The sequence below is a fragment of the Nycticebus coucang genome, chromosome 15 (genome assembly GCF_027406575.1).
Source record: "Nycticebus coucang isolate mNycCou1 chromosome 15, mNycCou1.pri, whole genome shotgun sequence".
NCBI classification, from domain to species: domain Eukaryota; kingdom Metazoa; phylum Chordata; class Mammalia; order Primates; family Lorisidae; genus Nycticebus; species Nycticebus coucang.
In genome coordinates, this window is record NC_069794.1 from 70,127,027 (window position 1) to 70,152,124 (window position 25,098).

Sequence of the window (25,098 nt, forward strand, 5' to 3'; positions counted from 1 at the left end):
TCTCAAAAAAAAAAAAAAAAGATTTGGGTACAAAAAGTTTGGAAATCCAATTTCTTGTGAAAATACCATGGTGAAACAAGACACACGTGGAAACCAAATTCAGGGCTACCTGGTGGTTCACTATGCCCTCTTGGGTGATGAAGCTGTTATCTGAAGGCCAGCCAGACTGAAGGGTGAAAGATGGAACCTCTCAGCTGTTAAATACCAGAGTCACCTGTCCACCTGCCCTCCAGTCATGCCATTTGGCCTACCTTCCCTCCTGAAGGCCCTTGGAGCTTTCTTTGGCCAGCCCTTCTGAGTTCCTTGGTTTAAGACACAGCTCTCCCCTCCCCCCCAAACCTGACTCAGCACCTCCTACATCCTGGTCTGGGGTGGAGCCAGCTTCCCTCTCCTTTGAAGAGCTCTCTGACAAGTGGGTGTGTCTGTGGGCACTGATCCTGGCAGGTGCAGGTGTGAGTGTTGCTGGGAAGCTGAAGGCACTAGGACTGGGGCCATGTGGACGCTCAGCAGAGGGAATGGACAAATGAGACATCAGAGGAACTTGAGACCATGAAGCTGTACAAATGTAAATGTTTTTTTCCCAGCAACTTCCCTGGACCTCTGACGGCCCACCTACTCCACCAGCCCACCTTGAACCCAGGATGGAGATGGACACCCAGTGGACTGCTGGGTGAGAGTAGGTGCCCACACGCAGGAGCCTCAACCCTCTGGAATCTGCTCCCAGGCTCTTCTCAGGGCATCTCCCCTGGATGCTCCTTTGAGGTTCCTGGAAAAAGGAGTCTAAATGAATTAATAAGTGAAGGTGGGAGAAGCCTTACCTCACTCTTGGCAACACCGTATGGCAAGGCGCTCTATTTTAGTCTTGGTTCCATCCTCTGCACTTAGAACAAAAGGCAAGTAGGAAGTGATCAATAAATGTGATAGAACAACCGCAATTAACTGCTTTGTAAGGGACCATCTGACAAGTACCACGAATTTGTCATTACATCAAGCGGCCAGGAATCCTGTATGTGTTGTGCTTCTACTTGTTTTCCACGTGGTTTGGATCCTTAATACTTTTCCCACTCATTTCTCTAAAATTCCCTTTGCTCTTAATACCCCCCATCCTGTCACCTTCTCCAGGAACCTTTTCCTGATCTGGGACAGCAAAGCATATGACCTCTGGTCCAGGAGGCAGCCCAGTGTCTGGGAAAGACCCCACTTTGAAGCCAGCATATCTGGTCAGTTGTGGCAACCTGACCCAGTTTCTTAAAACTTTCCGTAGGCTTGGTTTTCTCATTTGCAAATCAGAGATTCTATCTGTTTCATAGTGATATGAGGACCAAAGGAGATAATGTGTGTGACATCCATGGCAGGTGGTGGATGATAGTGTTGAATAAATAGACTTTTTTTATCCAAGGAAAAATTGAGAAAAGCTGGAGCTTACCAAATTGAAACAGGGTGAAAAGAATTTTCTAGAAGGGTGGATAAAGCCAATTATCTTTCCACAAATTCTCAATCTAATGAATCAAATTACTAACATCAATTTGGGGAAGGGAAATTAATTTCTACAGACAGTAATGGCACCATATGCTGCCAATTATAGCTGATAGCTGTGTTTCTTAAGAATTATGAACAGAACATCCATAAAAGGAACTTACAGTGATTTTAAATAAGGCACAATTGTAACAAACATCCTGTTGGTATTGAATAGCTTTTTTAAAAATAAAACTATTCAGCTATATTAAATTCTACATGCTGTACATGCCAAAAATCTAAAAGAATTTGGGGACTTTGAATGGAATTTCCCTAACCTTAGTTAGGAACACCACAAGTGGAACATCATAACTGCCAACTGTGGAATTAATTCTAAGCCATTTTAAGGCCTGACAAGTATTTTGTTTGTCGCGAGCAGGGCCATGTGTTATGGGGATCTCTGAGATTCCATGTTCTGGTTCAGGAATAATCCTAGTTTTTCTTTCTTTTTTTTTTTTTTTGTTCTTTTGTTTTGGTGGTTTTTGGCCAGGGCTGGGTTTGAACCCACCACCTCTGGCATATGGGACCAGCGCCCTATCCCCTTGAGCCACAGGAGCTGCCCTAATCCTAGTTTTTCTTTAACACTATTGTTCAAAAAGAAGGAACAGGATTTACAGGTAAGACTGGAAATACACAGAAGATAACTTTGAACTTGTTGACATCACATACTATTATGTCATCACTTTACCCTTATTGTTGGTATTTTTTTTGTAGTTGTTGCAGTTTGGCCGGGGCTGGGTTGGAACCTGTCACCTTCGGCATATGGGGCTGGCACCCTACCCACTGAGCCACAGGTAGCCACCCTGGTGGCATGTTTTTACATTCATCACGTAATTATCTGAGTTGATCAAAATCATGTCAAGAAAAGCTTCAGGCCTGGTGAGGTGGCTTACACCTGTAATCCCACCACTCTGGGAGGCGGAGGCAGGCAGATCACCTAAGTTCACAAGTTCGAGACCAGCCTGAGCTAGAGTGAGACCCCCCCACCCCCCACCCTGCCTCTAAAAAAATAGCTGGGTGTTGTGGTCAGTGCCTGTAGTCCCAGCTATTTGGGAGGCTGAGGCAAGAGAATCATTTGAGCCCAAGAGTCTGAGGTTGCTGTGAACTATGATGCCACAGCACTCTACCGAGGGCAACAAAATGAGACTCTATCCCCCCCAAAAGAAAGCCTACACACACATATATGCACACAGACACTACATGCACAAATACACAGACACGAGGGCCTCACTCTCATCAGAAAATCAGAGGTGAGAGTCATTTAGACGGGCAGCTCTGGGAAGCATGCTCAGTGAGGCAACACCCTGTTCGGTCAGTTCACACACCCAACAGAATGTGTCACTGAAAAACTCTCAGAATGCAGGAAATTGAGACTATGTGTGAAGAGAAATGGTCGAATGATTTCCATTCCTTTCTTAAGAGAAGCAATTCATCACACCACAGGGAATAGTTGGAGGAATTTGCTCTTTCACTTCCAGGAAACAATTCTCCTATCTAATGGGCACTATCGCAATGCCAAATGGGCTGACTCAGGACAAATGCCAGTCTGAGGGGCTTAGCACTGAAAATTCCCGGGCAATGTTGGATGTTAATTTGCAATGAAGTCATTACATGCAAATTTTACCAAAAAGCACAACTGACAAAACACTTACATACGAGTTTTCGCTTGTGTGAAAAACAAGTGCTTGTCTGCTCAGTCGAAAATGAATTTCATATTTAAAGTTGTGTTCGTGGCTCCATGCTAAATGCTAAGCATAAATCTGGGCAATGCATGGGCAGTAAGACAGCCACTGACCAGCTACTTGGGAGGCTGAGGCAAGAGAATCGCCTAAGCCCAGGAGTTGGACGTTGTTGTGAGTTGTGACACCATAGCACTCTACCGAGGGCGATAAAAAAAACTCTGTCTCTAAAAAAAGACAGCCACTGAATGGAAACTATCCTGCCCTCTGTGGCACATAGTTAACTATCTTTTCTAAAAGGCCCAAAATCCTCTACTAGTACAATACTTAGTTTCTGTAGATGTGCTATTTAATAAGATTGGCTAGGATGGGTGTCAGCCAGCAGCACCGATTGAGCACTTTTGTGCTCAGAACAGTGAAGAGAATGAATAGGATAGACTGATGGAGGGAGCCCCAAGTAGAAGGGAAATAATGACAGGAAGCCTTTTATAGAGCAGCATAACAAGAAGCTCAAAGTAATACCCTAACAAAGCAAAAGCTGAAGTGCTCAGAGGGTATCATACAGAAATTCAGGGCTCAGCTGGAATCTGAAATTCAAATGGGGCCGCTGTGGAGAAAACACAAATGAGGGACACAGGTTTCCTTTCGGGAGCAGCCCTGAGGGGAGCAGCCTACATGGTTAGCCACAGGTCTCTGGGCTTGGAAATGTGATTTTAAAATAGCACCCAAAAATTGGGCTCAAGGAGCTATAATTTCACCCCCAAAATCTGGAAGGCAGAACTAAATATTTTTTCTTATTGTATTCTGAAAAAAAAAAAAACTTTGCTTTTATTGAATTGTTATTTGTAAGAAATAAAAGTCCATTTCTATGACTCTCTGCATGTTAATTGATGTTTGGTTTGAAGACAATATACTCTTTTTTTGAGACAGAGTCTCAAGATGTCACCCTGGGTAGAATGCCAATGGTGTCATAGTTCACAGCAACCTCCAACTTGGCCTCAAGTGATCCTTTTGCCTCCGTTTTTCTATTTTTAGTAGAGACAGGGTCTCTACTTTTGCTCAGTCTGCTTTGAACTTGTGAGCTCAAGTAATCCACCTGCCTCAGCCTCCCAGAGTGCTAGGATTACAGGCATGAGTCACCACCTCTGGCCAACAACGTACTCTTCTTCTTCTTCTTTTTTTTTTTTGAGACAGAGCCTCAAGCTGTCACCCTGGGTAGAGTGCTGTGGCATCACAGCTCACACAACCTCCAACTCCTGGGCTTAAGTGAGTTCCTGCCTCCGCCTCCCAAGTTCCTGGGACTACAGGCGCCTGCCACAACACCCGGCTATTTTTTGGTTGCAGCCATTATTGTTGTTTGGCAGGCCCTGGGCTGGATTCAAACCCACCAGCTCAGGTGTATGTGGCTGGCACCTTAGCTGCTTGAGCCACAGGTGCCGAGCCATCTTTTTTTTTTAAGAGATACAATCTCACTATGTCACCTCGGTAGACTGCTGTGGCATTACAGCTCATAGCAGCCTCAAACTCTTGGGCTTGAGCAATTGTCTTGCCTAAGCCTCCCAACTGGGAATGCAGGCACCCGCCACAACGCCCACCTATTTTTTGGTTGCAGTTGTCATTGTTATTTAGCAGGCCCTGGCCTGGTTCGAACCCACCAGCCCAGTGTATGTGGCCGGTTCCCTAACCGCTGAACTACAGGCACCAAGCCCAACAATGTACTCTTAAACTTGTGGTACTTGATAGTGACAAGAAAGAAGTTATGAACAAGTGGAATTTTTTTTTTTTTTTTGTAGAGACAGAGTTTCACTTTATCGCCCTTGGTAGAGTGCCGTGGCGTCACACAGCTCACAGTAACCTTCAACTCCTGGGCTTAGGCGATTCTCCTGCCTCAGCCTCCCAAGTAGCTGGGACTACAGGCGCCCGCCACAACGCCCGGCTATTTTTTGGTTGCAGTTTGGCCTGGGCCGGGTTTGAACCCGCCACCCTCGGTATATGGGGCCGGCGCCCTGCTCACTGAGCCACAGGCGCTGCCCGAACAAGTGGAATATTTGTTTTAAAACTTGGATTCAACCATTTTTGCTTGGCCTCATACCCGTTTTATGGTGAAAGTGCTCTGACTGAATGGTAAATTAATGAAATTTAGCATTTCCAAGCAAACAAAATATACAATTAGTCAAAATATAAATAACACTGTGCTAAATCACAGGTTTTTGTGAAGAAAAAGGGGCATCCTTCATCATGGCTTCTTGAACCCGGGTGTTGGTTTGCCAAAGCACCAGGGTTATGAAAACCTGGAGTGTATCCCAGGCCACAATAAGAGAAGCTCTGTTCATTTTCAGTTTACAGACTGGGGCAGGAATCTTCAAACAGTTTTGTCTATAGGGATGGTCTGGAGAGCTTGTTAAAAAAGCAGATTCCTAGGCGGCACCTGTGGCTCAGTGAGTAGGGCGCCGGCCCCATATGCCGAGGGTGGTGAGTTCAAACCCAGCCCCAGCCAAACTGCAACAAAAAAATAGCCGGGTGTCGTGGCGGGCGCCTGTAGTCCCAGCTGCTCGGGAGGCTGAGGCAAGAGAATCACGTAAGCCCAAGAGCTGGAGGTTGCTGTGAGCCGTGTGATGCCACGGCACTCTACCGAGGGCAGTAAAGTGAGACTCTGTCTCTACGAGAAAAAAAAAAAAGCAGATTCCTTAATCGCTCATCCCAGAGATACTGAGAGACTGGACTGTGATGACTCCAGGCGCATTCATTTTGTTTTTAGTGAAAAATTAAAAACCTTCACAAAAAGTAAAGAGATTAGTATAATGAACCCCTATGTACCCATCCCCCAGCTTCAACAATGAGCAACTCTTGGCATGTCTTGTTTCATCTACACCTCTTACCTGCCTCTCTGTCATTCTAAAGCAAATCTCAGACATCCTTTTTGCTATAAATGCTTCTGTATTTGTCTCTAAAAACAAGGACATTTTAAAAAGGTACCACATTTAAAAGGAAGAAGTTGAATTATATTTATTTGCAGATGACATGAGCTTACATGCAGACAACCTAAAATACACACACAATTGTGAGGATTTTTTTTTTTTTTTTGAGACAGAGTCTCACTCTGTCGCCCTCAGTAGAGTACTGTGGCATCACAGTCACAGCAACCTCCAACTCTTGGGCTCAAGCGATTCTCTTGCCTCAGCCTCCCAAGTAGCTGGGACTATAGGCACCCACCACAAAGCCCGGCTATTTTTGTTGTTGTTGTTGTTGTCATTGCTGTTTAGCACGCCCAGGCTGGGTTCAATCCGCCAGCTCCGGTGCATGTGGCCAGCACCCTAACCACTTGAGCTACGAGCGCCAATCCAAGACTTAATTTTTGAGGTCAGTAAAGTAGTAAGATGTAAGAGCAATGGCTCAGTGCCTGTAGCTCAATGGTTGGGGCCCTGGCCACATATACCCAGGCTGGTGGATTTGAACTTGGCCCAGGCCTGCTAAACTACAATGACAACTACAAAAAAAAATAGCTGGATTGTGGTGCCTATGGCTCAAAGGAGTAGGGCGCTGGCCCCATATGCCGGAAGTGGTGGGTTCAAACCCAGCCCCAGTCAAAAACTGCAAAAAAAAAAAAAAAGTAGCCGGGTGTTGTGGTGCGTACCTGTAGTGTCAGCTACTTGGGAGTCTGAGGCAAGAGAATCGCTCAAGCCTAAGAGTTGGAGGTTGCTGTGAGCTGTACGCCATGGCACTGTACCACAGGTAACTAGTGAGACTTTGTCACGCACACACACACACACAAAAATAAGATGTAAGAGCAGGACAAATCTATTGTTACTTCTACCCTAGCGGTGAACAATCTTGTCTTATGCAATTTTGTGGTTGCTATAAAAGAATACCTGGGCCAGCGCCCATGGCTCAGTGAGTAGGGCGCCAGCCCCATGTACCGAGGTTCAAACACAGCCCCGGCCAAACTGCAACCAAAAAATAGCTGGGCGTTGTGGCGGGCACCTGTATTCCCAGCTGCTTGGGAGGCTGAGGCAGGAGAATCGTGGAAGCCCAAGAGCTGGAGGTTGCTGTGAGTCCTGTGACGTCATGGCACTCTACCAAGGACAGTAAAGTGAGACTCTGTCTCTACAAAAAAAAAAAAAAAAAGAATACCTGAGACTGGGTAATTTGTAAAGGAAAGTAGTTTATTTAGCTCACATTTCTGAAAGGCTAGAAAGTTTAAGGGAATGGTGCAGGCTTCTAGCCTGGGGTTTCATGCTGTGCAGTAACATGGCAGAAAGTCAACAAAGGAGAAGCAAGTAGTGAATAAGGGACCAAACAGGACAGGGAACCTCATTTATAACAACAATTCCTATGGGAACTAATCCATTCCTATAAGACCAAGAATTCACTCATCCCCAGGAAATGGCATTAACCTATTCACGAGGGCTCTGCCCCCTGACCCAAACTCCTCCCACTAGCCTCACCTCCAACACGGCCTCATTGGGAGTCAAATGTCAACCTGAGTTCTTGTGGAGACAAACCGCATTTAAACCAGAGAAAATCTGAAAATGAAATTAAGAAAAAATTTCATACAGTAACATAATAAGATAAAAAAATAAGAATGAATTTGAGGGCTTGGTGCCTGTAGCTCAATGGTTAGGACACTGGCCACATGCACTGGAGCTGGTGAGTTCGAACCCAGCCAGGGTCTGCTAAACAACAATGACAACAACAACCAAAAAATAGACAGGCACTGTGGTAGACACCTGTAGTCCCAGCTACTTGGGAGGCTGAGGCAAGAGAATCTCTTAAGCCCAAGAGTTTGAGGATGCTGTGAGCTGTGACGCCACGGCACTCTACCATGGACAAAGTGATACTCTGTCTCAAAACCAAAAAAAACAAAACAAAAACAAACTCTATTTGACAATGAGGAAAATGAGTCTCAGATACTTTAATCTGTCTAAAGTATCATAGCTAGTAAGTAGTAGAATCAGGTTTCAAATCAGGTCTAACTCCATTTTTACAAGTCAGTATATCAAATGTAATTCCTTTGCCATTAAAATTCACTAGAGGCCTGGCGAAGTGGCTCATGCCTCTGGGAGGCCAAGGTGGGTGGATTGCTTGAGCTCACAGGTTTGAGACAAGTCTGAGTCAGAGAGAGGCCCTGCCTCTAAAAATGGCCAGGTGTTGTGGTGGGTGCCTATAGTCCCAGCTACTTGGGAGGTTGAGGCAAGAGAATGGCTAAGCCCAAGAGTTTGAAGTTTCTATGAGCTATGATGCCACACCACTCTACCCAGGGTGACAAGTGAGACTCTGTCTCCAAAAGAAAAAAAAATCATCAAAGAAAACCAGGCATAGTGGTTCATGCCTTGGAAGGCTGAGGTGAGAGGATCACTTGATGCCATGAGTTTGAGACCAGCCTGGGTAATATAGAGAAACTCTGTCTCTACAATTTTTTTTTTTTTTAATAGTTGGAAACAGTTTAGTTCTAGCATTCAAGAGCCTAAGGCAGGAAGATTGTCTCAGGAGTTTGGGGTTACAGTGAGCTATGATGACACCACCGTACTCCAGCCTGGGTGACAGAGTAAGAGCCTGTCTTTAAAAAAAAAAAAAAAAGTAATCCAAGAGGTGATATCAGCAGAATGGAAGAAGAGAAAGCCTTGGACCCCCCTTCCCCCTGTGGACACACTAATACACACTAATTTAACAAAATAAATGCACAAATTCTATTTGAGAAATCCAGAAGCCAGTCGAGAGGCTCCTGTATCCTGGACAAGTGCAAAATCAGCCACATTAAAGCTGGTAAGAAAATTCAAGATACCCCTCACCATAATCCCTACCTGGCACAGTCCTATACAACAGAAGGAAACTCCTAATTCCTACCTTTTCCTTGAGAAGGGAAAGAGTTGTATCACACATCTAACATCCCAACTTTTCTGTGAGCTGCTTGGGTAACTGGCTTCTGCCTCACCTGTCTTGGAGCACTTACGGAACTCAGAATACACTATATAAGGACATATGGCGGTTTGAACTACCATGAAGTTTCCAGAGGCCCTTAGAATCTTTGGCCATGGTGACTTGTAAGGGTTTTCTCCTGGATGAGGCCACTCTGTGAAGACTTATAAAGGGTTTCTTTCTTTCTTTCTTTTTTTTTTAATGCAGTTTTTGGCTGGGGCTGGGTTTGAACCCACCACCTCCGGCATATGGGGCCAGCGCCCTACCCCTTTGAGCCACAGGAAAGATAGCAACACAAACGAGACAGGAAAATGAAGAAACAAGAAATACATATGAAACAAAAGAACAAGATAAATCTCTAGAAACTGACTCTCATGAAAAGGAGTTATGTGATTTACCTGACAGAGAATTCAAAATAACTATCATAAAGATGCTTAATGATGTCATGAGAACAACCCATCAACAAAGTAATAATTTTGGCTCAGCGCCATAGCACAGTGGTTATGGTGCCAGCTACATACACCGAGGCTGGTGGGTTAACCCAACTCAGGCCAGCTAAACAACAATGACAATGGCAACCAAAAAATAGCCAGGTGTTGTGGCAGTGCCTGTAGTCCAGCTACTGAGGAGGCTGAGGCAAGAGAATCAGTTAAACCCAAGAGTTTGAGACCATGGCACTCTACTGAGGTTGACATAGTGAGACTCTGTCTCAAAAAATAAAAAAACACAAACAAACAAACAAGAATAAAAGGAGTGAAGAGAGAATAAAGGACGTAAGGGACCCAATTAATCAACCCATATTTACCTTATGAGATTCTCAGAAGAAGAGAGAGAAGGGGATAAAAAGTTTATTCAAAGAAATAATGGCCAAAAAATCTCAAATTTGGAGAAAGAAATGGAAGATCTAGGGAGTTCAACAGTCCCCAGATAAAATTAAAGAAATCTACACCAAGGTCAGCATGGTGGCTCACACCTGTAATCCCAGAACTTGGGAGGCTGAGGTGGGTGGATTGCTTGAGCTCAGGAGTTCAAGACCAACCTGAGCAAAATTAAGACCCCCATATCTACTAAAAATAGAAAAACTGAGGCAAGAAGATCACTTGAGCCCAAGAGTTGGAGATTGGGCTGTGATGTGAGCTATGATGCCATAGCTCTCTACCCAGAGTAACAGCTTGAGACTCTCTATCAAAAAAAAAAAAAAAAAAAAAAAGTCTATGCAGCAAAGGAAGCCTTTAGCAGAGCGAAAAGTCAACCTGCAGAGTAGGAGAAAATTTTTGCAAATCATATATCTGATAAAAGATTAATATGGATCGCCCTGCCCCCGCGCTCCGCACCTGGCAGGCGGAGGCCACAGGGCTCTTCCCGGGGCCACATGGCTGAGGGAGACGCAGGGAGCAACCAGAGGCAGAATGAGGCAATGGCCGCCATTTATGGAGAGGAATGGTGTGTCATTGATGACTGTGCCAAAATATTTTGTATTAGAATTAGTGATGATATAGATGATCCCAAATGGACGCTTTGCTTGCAGGTGATGCTACCGAATGAATACCCAGGTACAGCTCCACCTATTTATCAATTGAATGCTCCTTGGCTTAAAGGGCAAGAACATGCAAATTTATCAAATAGCCTTGAGGAAATATATATACAAAATATTGGTGAAAGTATTCTTTACCTGTGGGTGGAAAAGATAAGAGATGTTTTAATACAGAAATCTCAGCTGACGGAACCAGGCCCAGATGTAAAGAAGAAAACTGTAGAGGAAGATGTTGAATGTGAAGATGATCTCATTTTAGCGTGCCAGCCAGAAAATCCAGTTTAAACGTTGGATTTTGATATCAGTGAGAACCAAACAGAAATAGAAGAGTTGCCTCCAATTGATCACGGCATTCCTATTACAGACTGAAGTACTTTTCAGGCACACTTGGCTCCCGTCGTTTGTCCCAAACAGGTGAAGATGTTTCTTTCCAAATTGTATGAGAATAAGAAAATAGCTAGTGCCACCCACAACATCTATGCCTACAGAATATATTGTGAGGATAAACAGATCTTCTTGCAGGACTGTGAGGATGATGGGGAAACAGCAGCTGGTGGGCGTCTTCTTCATCTTACGGAGATTTTGAATTTGAGGAACATCATGGTGGTAGTATCACGCTGGTATGGAGGGATTCTGCTGGGACCAGATAGCTTTAAACATATTAACAACTGTGCCAGAAACATACTAGTGGAGAAGAACTACACAAGTTCACCTGAGAAATCATCTAAAGCTTTGGGAAAGAACAAGAAAGTAAGAAAAGACAAGAAGAGGAGTGAACATTAACTGAAACTATATGAAAGGTTAATTAACCTGTAATTATATACACATTCCATAGTCATCAAGGAATATATTGTGCAGAGAGAGTATCCTTGACTGCTCAAGCCAGCCAATTCACTGTGGATGCCGACATTATCTTTTCTTCTTTGGTTGTATCATCTGCCAAAAATCGAGAACTTAATGATATATTCATGTGTGTTTCAGGCTTATTTGGGAGAACTAATTTGAATTTAATCACCACTTTATCTAATTTTAGGAAGGTAACAGTTGCCCAGGGCAGTACCTGAATTAACTGTCCATTTCAGTACATGTCAAGTGCCTTTGTTAGGTGGGGAAGAAATGTCTCTGGAGGAATATAAATACCTGGTTTCTTGTCATCGAGATTCTTGTACTGTTGAACGAATATTGCCTTTTACTGCTCTTTATGGCTTACTGAAACAGGAACTCAATTGAGATTGATCTTGGAGAGTTTCTTCTTGTGATTTTAGTTGATAAGTATGTCATCTTTCATTTTATAGTGTTCATCATTGAGTAATGGGTTAAGTGAAAATCCGGGAGTATCCATCTTCAGTTATGTGCTAAGGTGATAATTCATCTAACATATTTGTTAGTGTAAGTGTTATGCTTCAGTTTCTGTTGCAGATTGGTGATTGCGAAATTTCAAAAAGCGATTTTCAAGTCTCTGCCTTTTTTTGTTTAATTCTTGTGGTGTAAAGCGATAAATATGGAGTGTCACTAGTCTCCTTCTACCCCAGTAATGTGTTTGTGTAATATTCTGTTTTCTTTTAAAAGCCTGTAAGTACCTTTCTTGTGATCTTCATTGAGGAGTTAGAGTTACGCTAGAAGCTATGCTCTGGTTAATGGGACATTTCTAGAATGGGATAGAGGTGGCAGAACAACACTGGTACTGGGCCAGGAGTATGTTGTAAGGTTACATGAATGTGATGCACTTTCCCATCTATGCTCTAGCCAGCCTTCTCAATTTCAAGACTTTGTGGAAAGAAGGAGCAAACTTTTCTTCTTTCTTTTTCTTTCTTTCTTTTTTTTTTTTTTTTTTGAGATAAAGCCTCACTCTGTTGCCCTGGTTAGAGTGCTGTAGTGTCATAGCTCACAGCAACCTCAAACTTGTGAGCTCAGGCAATCCTTTTGGCTCAGCCTCCCAAGTCCTGGGACTACAGGCCCCCACCACAATGCCTGGCTATTTTTAGAGATGGGGTCTTGCTCAGGCTGGTTTTGAACTCCTGAGCTCAAGTGATCTACCCACCTTGGCCTCTCAGAGTGCTGGGTTTCCAGGCCTGAGCCACCAAGCCGGGCGAAAGAACAGACTTTTCCCCTGTTCTTATCAAATCTTCCTTTTTATCAGTGCTTTCTGTTTTTTTCATCTGCAACTTACCCCTAGGCATTTAGACAATAAATTTGCCTTTGACATATAATAATGTTATTGATTACCCCTTTCAGATATGATTGCAAACAGTCATTAAAAGTTGATCACAGATTTGCCGGGACTTCCCTTCCCAAGGGGAAGGAACAGAAATTAGAAGGCAACTTTGGGATGGCACTACAGTATGTAAAGCATCAGAGAATTAAGCAAATATTTTTCTCTTTTCTCTAACATTTTATCTTTAAAAGATCCAACATCCTTACTTGGTATGTTTAATGAGACTCTAGTAAATAGCTTTACACTATTATGTGTTCTGGCATATAAAATAATTATGTTTATTATAACTATATTTAATATTGTGAGTTATCAAAAATCATCTGAAGATGACCTCCATCTTTGAACATTTACCTCAGTTCTATGAAAAGTATGTCTTATGCATTAACCATTAAAATAATAAAAGAAGTTAAAGACCATTGATCAATATTAAGATAATTTCACAGTTTAGGCATGTCAAACCTGTGAAAGGAGTTAGAAAATAGTGAGCAACTTATTTTTGCTTCTTTCTACAGAATTATTAACCATATTTTACTGACTAAAAAAACCCCTGATATTTTTTACCTAAAGTCAGCTGTAAAAGGGAGGGATCCAGAATTCGCCAATTCTGAACTCTGTTTCATACTCTACCATTAATGGAAGCTCTGATGATAGTATTTTTCCTTCTATTTAAAATATCTCTTGATTAGAAGATTTTCCAGTTCCCTAATAATTTTCTATAACCTGATCTATGCTGTGGCATATTTTATAGGACATGAGTTAAAAATTTTCTCCACATGTCAGTATGTAAGAGGAAGGAGCATGTACTTCTTAAATGGGAATAGCTGTAGCTGCGTCAAAAGAAAGCTTTGGAGGGATCTATCCTGAAACACAGCATATTTGAAGAGAATTATATCAAACTAATTTCAACCAAGAAGAGTAGGGTGAAGCAAATAATGTTTGGAGGGCAGGGAAATTTTTTTGGAAAAGTATGTAATTACCCCTAATTCCACTGTCCAGAGATAACCATTGTTAATATTTAGTATGTACATCCTTTTATTATTTTCTTATGCATGATTTTGTATATATAGCTATTTTTCTTTCCACAAATATAGTATTAAAATGTATATACTGTTTTTTATCTTACATATTTCATATAGAAGTATATTGTTACCATTTTCCCATGTCAGTAAATATTCTTATATGGCTAAAAAAAAGATTAATATGAGATAACCTAAGCATATGGGGAAGGGGGGGAGGGAAGGGGGATGAGGCGGAGGGAGGGTGATTGGTGGGATCACACCTACGGTGCATCTTACAAGGGTACATGTGAAACTTAGTAAATGTAGCATATAAATGTCTTAACACAATAACTAAGAAAATGCCAGGAAGGCTATGTTAACCAGTGTGATGAAAATATGTCAAATGGTCTATAAAACCTGTGTATGGTGCCCCATGATTGCATTAATGTAAAAAAAAAAATGTTAAAATCAACTGAACATTCTTAAGCTGTGCCAATTCATATCAATATTAGGTTTTCTAAGAAATATTCATTATATCATCAAAGAAAGATCATACAACTAAGAAATAATTCTAATGGTCAAATAAAATTTTTCAAGAAAAAGAGAAAGCAAACTTTAAATTCCTTATCTACCCATATCTCAGCTGTAAAATTACTCTATATTGCCAGTTTTTTTAACTTGGCAGTTGATATAATAAATTATTTTCCTGAAAATAAAATTTTTGTTTTAAAAAAAGATTAATATGAGGAACATTTATAATTCAATAGTAAAAACCCAAATAAGCCAATTTAACAACAGGCAAAGGATTTGAATAGGCATTTCTCCAAAGAAGACACACAAATGGTGAACAGGTGTATGAAAAGATGCTCAACATCACTAATCATCGGGGTAATACACATCAGAACCTCACTCTAGGCTCGGCGTTTGTGGCTCAAGCGGCTAAGGTGCCAGCCACATACACCTAAGCTGGCAGGTTCAAATCCAGCCCAGGCCTGCCAAACAAAAATGATGGCTGCAACCAAAAAATAGCCGGGCGTTGTGGCAGGTGCCTGTAATCCCAGCTAATTGGGAAGCAAAGGCAGGAGAATTGCTTGAGCTCAGGAGTTGGAGGTTGCTGTGAGCTGTGATGCTATAGCACTCTACCCAGGGTGACAGCTTGAGGCTCTGTCTCAAAAAAAACAAAAAAACTCACTCTAAGATAAGATATTACCTCACAGCTACTTTTTTTTTTGAGACAGTCTGTGTCGCCCTAGGTAGAGTGCCATCGCATCACAGCTCACAGCAACCTCAAACTCCCGGGTTTAAGAGATTCTCTTTTCTCAGCCTCCCAAGTAGCTAGGACTGCAGGCCCTGGCCACAGTGCCCGGCTATTTTGTTGTTGTTGTTGTTGCAGTTGACATTGTTGTTTTAGCTGGCCAGGGCCGGGTTTGAACCCACCAGCCTCTGTGTATGTGGCCAGCCCCCTACCGGCTGAACTACAGGTGCCGCCCACCTCACAACTACTTTTAGAAAGATTAAAAAAAAAAATGTTGGCAAGGATGTGGAGAAATTGCACCATTTCTACACTGTTGCTTGAGAAAAATGTAAAATGGTGCAGCTGCTGTGAAAAACAGTATAGAGGCTTCTCAAAATATTAAAAATGGAGTTACCATGCAATCCCATTTCTGGGTATTTATGTTAAATAATTAAAATCAGATGCTTGAAGAAATATTTGCATTCTGATGTTATTGCAGCTTTACTCCTCCAAATGTCAATAAGTGAATGAATGGATAAAGTAAATGCGGTATATACATACAATGCTGTACTCAGCCTTACCAGGCAGGAAATCTTGCAATATGTGACAGCATGGATGAACCTGGAGGACATTAAGCTCAGAGAAGCAAGCCTATCACCAAAGACACAATATTGACGATTTTACTTAGCTGAGGCATCTAAAACGGTCAAACTCATAGACATGAAGAGTACAATTGTGGTTACCAGAAGCCTGGGGGAGGAAGAAATGGGGAGTTGCTATTCAAAGGGTATGACGTTTCAGTGATGCATGAGGAATAAATCCTAGAGATCTGTGGTACAACACGGTACAATACTGAATTGTACACACAGAGATTTGGTATAGCTCATGTTCGTTCTTACCACAATTTTACAAGGTTAATCAGAAGGTGTCAATGAGCAAGCACCTTTAATTTAAAGTGCCTTTAGTGGTTAGCAAGGATCTTTTTCTTCCCCCCTCCTCTTCTGCCTTTAATTTTATGATACATGCTGCGTTCTTCTGGAACTTGGGACTGTTTCCTGTTGGGTTGTAAGGCCAGCAAAGCAGGAGTAGTTTATCATGAATTTCTGTCTGATGGACTAAGGTTGGCCTTCACTGAAAACTAGACAATACTACCGGGCGTTGTGGCAGGCACCTGTAGTCCCAGCCTCTCAGGAGGGTGAGGCAAGAGAATTGTCTAAGCCCAGGACTTGGAGGTCGCTGTGAACTGTAACGCCACAGCACTCTACCGAGGGCGATAAAATGAGACTTTGTCTCTAAAAAAAAAAGAAAGAAAGAAAAGAAAAGAAAAGAAAACTATACAATACATTTGCAATAAATCTATTTCTGTTTTGGAGCCCCTGAAGATACTGAGGTTCATACCAAACATGAAGAATTTTTTATTACTATTATTAAATCATAGCTGTGTACATTATGCAATCATGGGGCACCATACACTGGTTTTATAGACCATTTGACATATTTTCGTTTTTTTTGTTTGTTTGTTTGTTTTTGTGCCAGGGCTGGGTTTGAACCCACCACCTCCGGCATATGGGACCGGTGCCCTACCCGCTGAGCCACAGGCACCGCCCCCATTTGACATATTTTCATCACACTGGTTAACATAGCCTTTCTGGCATTTTCTTAGATATTGTGTTAAGACATTTACATTCTACACTTAGTAAGTTTCACATGCACCCTTGTAAGATGCATCGCAGGTGTAATTCCACCAATCACCCTCCCTCCGCCCTTCCTGCCCTCCTCCCTCCCCTCCATCTCCTCCCTCTCCCCCGTCCCCACATTCTTAGGTTATAATTGGGTTATAGCTTTCTTTTTTTTGGTTTATTTTATTTATTTATTTTTTTTTATTTTTTATTTTTGTAGAGACAGAGTCTCACTGTACCGCCCTCGGTAGAGTGCCGTGGCGTCACATGGCTCACAGCAACCTCTAACTCTTGGGCTTACGCGATTCTCTTGCCTCAGCCTCCCGAGTAGCTGGGACTACAGGCGCCCGCCCCAGCGCCCGGCTATTTTTTTGTTGCAGTTTGGCCGGGGCCGGGTTTGAACCTGCCACCCTCGGTATATGGGGCCGGCGCCCTACTCACTGAGCCACAAGTTAGTTTCATAGTAGGGCTGAGTACATTGGATACTTTTTCTTCCATTCTTGAGATACTTTACTAAGAAGAATATGTTCCAGCTCCATCCATGTAAACATGAAAGAGGTAAAGTCTCCATCTTTCTTTAAGGCTGCATAATATTCCATGGTATACATATACCACAATTTATTAATCCATTCATGGGTCGATGGGCTCTTGGGCTTCTTCTATGACTTAGCAATTATGAATTGGGCTGCAATAAACATTCTGGTACAAATATCTTTGTTATAATGTGATTTTTGGTCTTCTGGGTATATACCTAGTAGAGGAATTGTAGGATCCAATGGCAGATCTATTTTTAGGTCTCTAAGTGTTCTCCAAACATCTTTCCAAAAGGAACGCATTAATTTGCATTCCCATCAGCAGTGTAGAAGTGTTCCCTTTTTCCACATCCACGCCAACATCTCTGGTCTTGGGATTTTGTGATATGGGCTAATCTTACTGGAGTTAGATGATATCTCAAAGTAGTTTGATTTGCATTTCTCTGAAGATTAAGGATGATGAGCATTTTTTCATATGTCTGTAGGCCGTGTGCCTGTCTTCTTCAGAGAAGTTTCTCTTCAAGTCCCTTGCCCAGCCTGAGATGGGACCACTTGTTCTTTTCTTGCTAATACATTTGAGTTCTCTGTGGATTCTGGTTATTAAACCTTTGTCAGAGACATAACCTGCAAGTATCTTCTCCCATTCTGAGGGCTGTCTGTTTGCTTTACTTACTATGTTCTTGGCTGTGCAGAAGCTTTTGATCAGGTCCCAGTAGTGTATTTTTGACGCTGCTTCAATTGCCTGGGGGGTCCTCCTCATAAAATATTCGCCCAGAACGATTTCTTCAAGAGTTTTCCCTGCACTTTCTTCTAGTATTTTTATAGTTTCATGTCTTAAGTTTAAATCTTTTATCCAGCGGGAGTCTATCTTAGTTAATGGTGAAAGGTGTGGGTCTAGTTTCAGCCTTCTACAGGTTGCCAGCTGGTTCACCCAGCACCATTTGTTAAATAGGGAATCTTTTCCCCACTGAATGTTTTTAATTGGCTTGTCAAAGATCAAATAACATAAGTATCTGGGTTCATCTCTTGGTTCTCTATTCTGTTCCATACATCTACCTCTCTGTTTTTGTGCCACTACCATGCTGTTTTGATCACTATTGATTTATAGTATAGTCTGAGGTCCAGTAGCGTGATTCCTCCTGCTTTGTTTTTATTTCTGAGTAATGTCTTGGCTATTTGAGGTTTTTTCTGATCCCATATAAAACGAAGTATTGTTTTTAGAGATGTTTAAAGTATGACAGTGGAGCTTTAATAGGGATTGCATTAAAATTGTATATTGCTTTGGGTAATATGGACATTTTAACAATGTTGATTCTTCTGAGCCATGAGCATGGTATGTTTTTCCATTTGTTAACATTTTCAGCTATTTCTTTTCTTAGAGTTTCATAGTTCTCTTTATAGAGATCTTTCAAATCCTTTGTTAGGTAAACTCCCAAATATTTTATCTTCTTTGGCACTACTATGAACACAATAGACTGCTTGACTGTTTTTTCAGCTTGTCTATTGTTGGTATATATAAAGGCTACCAATTTATGAATGTTGATTTTGTAACCTGAGACGCTGCGGTATTCCTTGATCACTTCTAAGAGTTTTGTAGTAGAATCCCGGGTGTTTTCCAGATATACAATCATACCATCTGCAAAGAGTGAAAGTTTCATCTCTTCTGACCCTATATGGATACCCTTGATCGCCTTTTCTTCCCTAATTGCAATGGCTAAAACTTCCATTACAATGTTAAAGAGCATTGGAGACAATGGGCACCCTTGCCTGGTTCCTGATCTGAGTGGAAATTATTTCAATTTAACTCCATTCAATACGATATTGGCTGTGGGTTTGTTGTAGATGGCCTCTATCAGTTTAAGAAATCTCCCTTCTATACCAATTTCCTTAAGTGTTGTGATCTATGAAGGGATGCTGGGTATTATCAAAAGCTTTTTCTACATCAATGGAGAGAATCATATTGTCTTTGTTTTTTAATTTGTTTATGTGCTGAATTATATTTATAGATTTACGTATATTGAACCAGCCTTGAGACCCTGGGATAAAACCAACTTGGTCATGATGTATAATTTGTTTGATGCGTTGCTGGATTCTGTTTGTTAGGATCTTATTGAATATTTTTGCATCTATATTCATTAGTGATACTTGTCTATAATTTTCTTTTCTTGTTGGATCTTTTCCTGGTTTGGGGATCAAGGTGATGTTTGCTTCATAGAATGTGTTCAGTAGTATTCCTTCTTTTTCTATATTTTGGAACAGGTTGAGTAATATAGGTACTAGTTCCTCTTTAAAGGTTTGGTAGAATTCTGATGTGAAGCCATCTAGTCCCAGGCTTTTCTTTTTAGGGAGATTTTTTATGGCTGATGCTATTTCAGAACTTGATATAGGCCTGCTCAACATTTCCACTTGATTCTGGCTAAGTCTTGGAAAATGATGTGCTTTCAAGTATTGGTCAATTTCCTTCAGATTTTCATATTTCTGAGAATAAAGTTTCTTGTAATATTCATCAAGGATTTTTTGAATTTCTGAGGAGCCTATTGTCATTTCATCTTTGTCATTTCTGATTGATGAAATTAGAGATTTTACTCTTTTTTTTTTCCTGGTTAGGTTAGCCAAAGGTTTATCAATTTTATTGACCTTTTCAAAAAACCAACTTTTTGATTTATTGATCTGTTGTATAATCCTTTTGTTTTCAATTTCATTTAATTCTGCTCTAATTTTGGTTATTTCTTTTCTTCTACTGTGTTTGGGGTTGGAATGTTCTTCCTTTTCCAGTTGCTTGAGATGTCCTATTGAGTTATTAACTTCCTCTCTTTCCGTTCTCTTGAGGAAGGCTTGCAGTGCTATAAATTTCCCTCTTAGGACTGCCTTTGTGGTATCTCAGAGGTTCTGATAATTCATGTCTTTATTGTCATTTTGTTCCAAAAATTATTTTCTTCTTAATCTCATCTATGACCCAGCTATCATTCAGCATAAGGTTATTTAACTTCCATGTTTTTGTATGAGTATGCAGATTCCTGTTGTTACTGAGTTCAACTTTTATTCCATGGGGGTCCGAGAAGATGCAAGGAACAATTTCTATTCCTTTAAATTTACTGAGGTTAGACTTGTGACCTAAGATGTGATTGATTTTGGAGTATGTTCCGTGGGCTAATGAGAAGAATGTGTATTCACTTTTGTTGGGATGAAATGTTCTGTAGATGTCTGTTAAATCCAAATGTTGGAAAGTTAGGTTTAAATCTAAAATTTCTTTGCTCAGCTTCTTCTTGGAGGATCTATCCAACACCACCAAAGGAGTGTTAAAATCTCTGACTATTATGGAGCTGGAGGAAATCAAGTTGCTCATATAAAATGAGGCACATTCTGGTTGGGTGCATAAATATTAATAATTGAAATCTCATCATATTATTACCCTTAACAAATATGAACTGTCCATTCTTGTTTTTTTTTTTTTTTTGTAGAGACAGAGTCTCACTTTACTGCCCTCAGCAGAGTGCCGTGGCATCACACGGCTCACAGCAACCTCCAGCTCTTGGGCTTACGTGATTCTCTTGCCTCAGCCTCCAGAGCAGCTGGGACTACAGGCACCCACCACAACGCCCAGCTATTTTTTTTGTTGCAGTTTGGCCGGGGCTGGGTTTGAACCCACCACCCTCCGTATATGGGGCAGATGCCCTACTCACTGAGCCACAGGAGCCACCCGAACTGTCCATTCTTATCCTTCCTTACTTTTGTTGGTTTAAAGCCTATCGTATCTGCAAATAGAATTGCAACACCTGCTTTTTTCTGATTTCCATTTGCCTGAAATATAGACGACCATCCCTTCAAACATGATGAATTTGAAGGTTATTCTTTTTAATAGCAAAGAACATTTAATAGCAAACAATGTTTACTTTGTTTACTTTGAAATACTTGTAAACCACCAGGTTCAGATGGGAGGCCTGGTGGAACGTTGAAGAAAATGGCAGGAAGGACTGAGGCAGATGTCTCTTCTTCTGGTCTGATTTCTTAAGCAAGTGTTGTTTTCCACCCTCCTGAGCTTTGCCATCCTCCCTCCTTGAAGCTCTTTTGAATTCAGAATAATCATTGAAGTCTCACTGGCAAGAGTCCCCAGAGGGATTTTCAGTCCTGACATACTCTGAAACAAATCTCAGTGAAACATCTCCCAGTCTGGCCAAGCAGAGGTTCTAGAACTTCTCTGAGCCATTGAACCCTTTTGACAACCTGGGGAAGACAGAACACTTCTCAGAGGAGTTTCTAAGGCACAAAATAAAACACGATTACAAAGGAAGCCAATTTAATTGATTGCATATTTTTATATCTGGTTGTATAATAATATGTGTTTATTCTTGTATTAGGATTGAATGGAAGATCTGACAACTTTCATAGTTTTGAAGTAGGGATGACCACAAATTATATTTTCTTTCTTTCTTTCTTTTTTTTTTTTTTTGAGACAGAGTCTCTCACTTCGTCGCTCTCAGTAGGTGCTGTGGCATCACAGCTCACAGCAACCTCAAACTCTTGGGCTTAAGTGATTGTCTTGCCTCAGCCTCTGAAGTAGCTGGGACTACAGGCACCCACAACAGCACCTGGCTATTTTTTGTTGCATTGTCATCATTGTTTAGCTGGCTGGGGCCAGGCTCAAACTGTCGGTGTATGTGGCTGGCATCGTAACCATTGTGGTATAGGCGCTGAGCACACAAATGATATTTTCAAAAATAACTCTGATAATTGTAATGCCACATGAAAATATCTGTGATCTCTATGGGAGACAAATCAACTGAGATATGCTGCCTACATTATGATAAATGGAGATGGGGCTCGGCGCCTGTGACTCAGGTGGCTAAGGCGCCAGCCACAGACACCTGAGCTGGCGGGTTTCAATCCAGCCCAGGCCTGCCAAACAACAGTGATGGCTGCAACTAAAAATAGCTGGGCGTCGTAGCAGGCGCCTGTAACATCAGCTACTTGGGAGGCGGAGGCAAGAGAATCACTTGAGGCCAGGAGTTGGAGCTTACTGTGAGCTGTGATGACACGGCATTCTACCCCGTGTGACAGCGTGAGACTCTGTCTCAAAAAATAAATAAATAAATGGAAATGGGCTTGATGTCCATACCTCAGTGAGTAGGGCGCCGGCCACATACTGAGGCTGGCAGGTTCGAGCCTGGCCAGGACTGCTAAACAACAACGACAATTACAACCAAAAATAGCTGAGCATTGTGGCAGGCACCTGTGGTCCCAGCTACTCAGGAGGCTGAGGCAAGAAAATCAGTGAAGCCCAAGAGTTGGAAGTTTCTGTGAGCTGTGAAGCCACAGCACTCTACTGAGGGTGACCAAATGAGACTCTGTCCCAAAAATAAAATAAAAATAAAAATAAAAATAAATAAATAATACTAATAAAAGGAAATGTTCCCAACCTGAGCAAGAGCGAGATGCCACTAAAGACTGAAAACTTTGGGTGGGTGGGGTGGATCACGCCTATAATCCTAGCACTCTGGGAGGCCGAGACTAGTGAATTGCTTGAAATCAGGAGTTCAAGATGAGCCTGAGCAACAACAAGACCCTGTCTCAAAAAAGGAGCCAGGTGTTGCGTGTGTGTGTGGGGGTGTGTGTGTGCCTGTATTCCAAGTTACTCAGGAGGCTGAGGCAGGAGAATCATTTGAAACCAGGATTTTGATGTTGCTGTAAACTATGATGCCACAGGACTCTATCCAGGGTGACAGAGTGAAACTCTGTCTCAGACAAACAAACAAACAAACAAACAGTTCCCAAAAGGAAATGCTCGATTTCAGTTATAAGTTAAAATAAAGATGTACGTTTCCCCCATCCAAGTTCACAAACTCCCCTGAGTTCTATCCACGTGAGCTTAAGAACCTATAGGCTGGTGCTCCTTACATGAAGAGGCAATGTAGGCCGGTGTTCCTTACATGAAGAGGCAACCTGTTAAACACCTTAATGTAATTTAAATATTAGGAGTGATTATAATATATGTCAAGTCATTGTATTTCCTTCTACCAGGAATTAACTTTTTGGAGTAATTAGTAAATATTTTTTTAATATTTTAGGAAATAGGAGAAGTCTGGCTGACAAAAGAAGGCCATAATTAATCCTAACCAGAAGTTAAAGAAAATCCAAAGCCATACAATGTAGAAATACGTTGGGATTTTTTTTTTTAAGTAACAGTAGTAAACAGATCAGCTTCTCGTGGGGCAACTAGACAAATTTTTCCCAAACGATGTGGATATCAAATAATCTGTCCCATGCTGTTATAACTAATTTGATCATATACAACTCCCAAGTCCACTTTGATAGGTAACAATTACTATCAAGGTCTCACTGTGTTGCGTAGACTGGTTTCTACCTCCTGGGCTCAAGTGATCCTCCCACCGTGGCCTCCTGAGTAGCTAGGACTATAGGAGCTTACTACCATGCCTGGCCTGCCAAAGAATTTTGTAGTGATTAGGTTAACTACTTTCCCACATATCACTACCAGGTTATAATGAAGGCAAGTCTCAGCCGAAATTTGGACAAACATGGAGATATTAATTTGACATTTATTAGTGAAGCAAAGCACAAAACAGTTCATAAAGTGTATTCTGTAAGGTCAAAGAAGTTCCTGCCTTCTTTGTAGCATCTACAACAATGTTCTTTGTAGCATCTACAACAATGTTCCTAGGATGCAAAATTTGGACCCTGGACTGAGTAGCCCTCAAACCTGAGTAGCCTCGTGACAACGCCTGTGTGCTGGACTCTGACCTAAGTGGCTGCTGCCTCCATCTTCCCTGCAGTCTAGTTCTTCCACTCTGTAGTCTGTGCTTTTCTGAAAATGACTTAATGGAACTTGGTTCTTTGTCTATTCCCTCGACCCTCTCCATGGTAACTCTTGAAAGAAGTGTATTCCATGATTCCATGAGAGGCCTGCAGTGTTAGCTACCTAAAATTTGGATAAAACTCCCCACAAATTATAACTATTTCTTTTTTAATTGAGATTCACTTTGTCACCAAGTGCAAGTGTCCTTATGATAAAAGGATTTTTTTTTCTTTCTGGGTAGATGCCATCCCATCTTTCTGGGTAGATGCAATCTGGGTAGATTTGGATTGCAGGATCAAATGGGAGGTCTAGGTTGAGTTCTTTGAGGGTTCTCCATACTTCCTTACAAAAAGGTTGTTAGTTTGCAGTCTCACCAGCAGTGTAAAAGTGTTTCCTTCTCTCCACATCCATGCCAGGATCTACAGTTTTGAGATTTTGTGATTTGTGCCATTGTCACTGGGGTTAGATGGTATCTCGGGGTGGTTTTGATTTGCATTTCTCTAATAATTAGGGATGATGAGCATTTTTCATGTTTGTTAGCCATTCGTCTGTCTTCTTTAGAGAAGGTTCTATTCATATCTCTTGCCCATTGATATATGGGATTATTGGCTTTTTTCATGTGGATTAATTTGAGTTCTCTATAGATCCTAGTTATCAAGCTTTTGTCTGATTCAAAATATGCAAATATCCTTTCCCATTGTGTACGGTGTCTATTTGCTTTGGTTGTTGTCTCCTTAGTTGTACAGAAGCTTTTCAGTTTAATTAAGTCCCATTTGTTTACTTTTGTTGTTGTTGCAATTGCCATGGCAGTCTTCTACATGGAGTCTTTCCCCAGGCCAATATCTTCCAGTGTTTTTCCTATGCTTTCTTTAAGGATTTTTATTGTTTCATGCCTTAAATTTAAGTCCTTTATCCATCTTGAATCAATTTTTGTGAGTGGAGAAAGGTGTGGGTCTAGTTTCAGTCTTTCACATGTGGATATCC

At 41.5% G+C, this 25,098-nt stretch overlaps 1 pseudogene; it reads left to right on the forward strand.

Annotated features, from left to right (window-relative positions):
* The first annotated feature begins 10,482 nt into the window (after positions 1-10,482).
* Positions 10,483-11,809, forward strand: LOC128566766 (protein IMPACT-like; annotated as a pseudogene).
* Positions 11,810-25,098: the final 13,289 nt, after the last annotated feature.